Genomic DNA, 3,120 nt, shown 5'->3' with positions numbered 1-3,120 from the left:
CTTTTTTAGGAAAGATCAACTTCCTAAGAAGGTTCATTCCCAATTTAGTCGAGCTAATAAGACTGTTGAATAATATGCTGAAGAAAGATTCTAAAGTCAAATGGACCATGGAAGCTAAACAAGCCTTTGAGGACATCAAAACAGCCCTGACAAAAACACCAGTCCTCACAAGTCCCAGGTTTGATAGAGATTTCATCATTTTTTCCTTTGCATCTGAGCATACTATTGTTGCTGTCCTATTGCAAAAAGATGATCAAGGGTGTGAGAAGCCCATTGCTTTCTTCAGCAAAGCCCTTAGAGATGCTCCCTTAAAATATCAAATCATGGAGAAGCAGGCTTATGCCCTTGTAAAAGCCATCAAGGATTTCAGGGTACATAGCTTATGTTCCAAATGCTATGGTTAAGGATATTTTAACTCAAGTAGGGATTGAAGGTAAAAGGGGCAAATGGATAGCCAATATTTTAGCGTATGACATTGAAATAAAACCTACAAAACTCATAAAGGGACAAGGGTTAGCCAAATTAATGACTGAAACCAATTTCCAAGCCCTTGACATCAATGAACTGGGTAACGAATAGGAGATGGCGACTCCACAGATCAATCAAGCCTTTTTACAATCACCTTGGTATGCTGACATATGTTTTGTATTATTAAACCTGCAAGCTCCTCCAGGGTTTTCTAGGACTAAAAAGAGATTCTTGAAAATGAAGGCATCAAAATTTTGTATTATAGACAATGTTTTATGTTGGAAAAATCATGAAGGTATTTGCTTAATTGCCTAACATTGGATGAAACTAACAAAGTACTCAAGGAATTTCATGCAGGAGATTGTGGAGGACACCTGTATTGGAAGTCAACAGCTGATAAGATCCTAAGAGCTGGTTTCTATTGGCCTTCCCTGTTTGCTGATGTGAAAAAGTTTGTAGTTTCATGCCACAAATGCCAGATCTTTGAAGGCAAGAGAAATCTGTTACCTTTACCCCTCAAACCTATTTCAACTGAAGGACCGTTTCAACAATGGGGTTTAGACTTTATTGGTGAAATTCACCCTTCCTCCTCTAGCCAACACAAGTGGATTTTGACTACCACAGACTATTTTATCAAATGGATAGAAGCCATCCCTAGTAGGCAAGCCAATGACTCAATCATCATACAATTCTTAGAAACCAACATCTTGTCTAGATTTGGCTGTCCAGAAAAAATTATTACAGACAATGCTGCTGCTTTCAAATCCAAAAGAATGATCAACTTTTTCCATAAGTACCACATTACCTTGGGTCACTCCAAAGCCTATTACCCTCAAGGTAATGGCCTAGCTGAGTCATCCAACAAAAGCCTCATCAACATCATCAAAAATGTCTTGGAGGAGAATAAAAAGAATTGGCATAAAAAATTTGTGAATGCACTATGGGCAAACAGATTGACCACCAAAAGATCTATTGGTACAAGTCCATATGAATTGGTTTATGGAATGGAGGCAAGATTCCCTTCATCTTTGGGAATCCCTGTGATTAAGTTGCTGCAAGAAATACAAGCAGAGCCTAATGATATTCAGAGAAGGATCAATCAAACTATTCACTTGCAGCAGACAAGAGAAGAAGTATATCAGAGAACCCAGGTTCTACAAGTTAAACTCAAGAAGATCTTTGACAAAAGAAGAAAAGCCGAAGATTTCTTCATAGGAAACAAAGTGCTGAAATGGGACTCTAGGAGGGAAGACAAAGGAAAACATGGGAAATTTGATTCTTTGGAAAGGACAAATTGTTATTCAGGCTGTACAAGGTAACAACACCTATTTTTTGAAGAGTTTGGATGGCAAAGATACCGAGGAAGGCCCAGTCAATGGGCAAATTCTCAAGCATTATTTTGATTCCCTTTGATCAACACAACACAACTATATATTGTACATAAATATTTTTATTTCCACCAGTTTTAATTTACAACAATTAGATAAGGAACAAGATGCAACAGATTTTGAGGAAAGTCAGGAAAGTACATTACTTTTTGTGTAAGATTTTGAATTTACCTGAAGAGATCAAGAAGAAAGCTCGGGAGTTATAAGATGATGATAAATACTCAGAGAAACCAGCAAAGGCAGAGCTGTAATTTCACATAGATCAGCTCAATAAGGAGTGCACACAGGATACAAAGGTTCAGATCATTGAATTACAACAGCCAACTGAGAATAAGGCCATTTGACCTGCTGTTCTTGGCTTTTCACCAGGAAAAGCCATCCCCAAGTGGAGCCACTGTTAGGTTCCTATACCAATAGGTTTCATTTTTCATGATTGACTATGGAAGTGCCAAATATGATCATCCTTTTCATGTTGCAAAGGTTCCATATTTGGTATACAGATAAGGAAAATTAAAAAATGAAAAGAGGGTATGCCCTAAAAGAAAGATCAAAAGGAAAAAAGAGTAAATTGGTGAGAGAAAATAATAGAAATGAACCCCAAACCAAAATACCAGGAAAGTGGCCAGCCAAAATGCCACTGCTATCTTATTTGCAAGTTCACAATGTGCAAATATTGTTGCTTACCACACTTGATGGATGGCCCAACAGTTCAATCTGGACCATTCCATATTTAAATTTGCTGTTATAGAATAGAGAAAGAATATATGTCCAAATAGTTCAAGCTTGGCAGATAAGTACACATATAGAGAAAATAAGGAGCCCAACTGCTTAATCTGGGCCCTTGGAGGAGATAAGGGTAGACCTAGATAGGAGGGCAGTCAAAAGAAAAGAGGAATTTTAGGGTTTGCAAGTTCAAATGCACCCAATCAAAATGAAGAAAAAATGCTAGGTGTAGGCTGGGTAGGCAGTTTGAGGTTGCAGAAACAAGGTTGTGATATTTTGCCTTGTCAAGAAGGACTCATCTCATCAATGACACAAGGACCATGGCAGTTGTTTGGTTGCATAACAGTGGAAGCATCACTAATTTCCTCTTATTCCCCATAAATCATTTACTAACATCCCCTCAAGGACCTTGGGATCTGCCCAATAGTCCTGTTTCACTTCTTTTTATGAGAAATGCTAAGTTAAATTCTGAGTTTACTTAGTGAAAAGAAGCCACATTTCTTGTGTAAAAATCATCATTCCATACTCTCTTCATTTTCTT

The sequence above is a fragment of the Pinus tabuliformis genome, chromosome 2_1 (assembly GCF_031772625.1).
Source record: "Pinus tabuliformis cultivar Carrire ecotype Pingquan chromosome 2_1, CPIR1, whole genome shotgun sequence".
Classification (NCBI taxonomy): Eukaryota; Viridiplantae; Streptophyta; class Pinopsida; order Pinales; family Pinaceae; genus Pinus; species Pinus tabuliformis.
The sequence above is the reverse complement of the archived record's forward strand: the minus strand, read 5'-3'. Positions refer to the sequence as shown.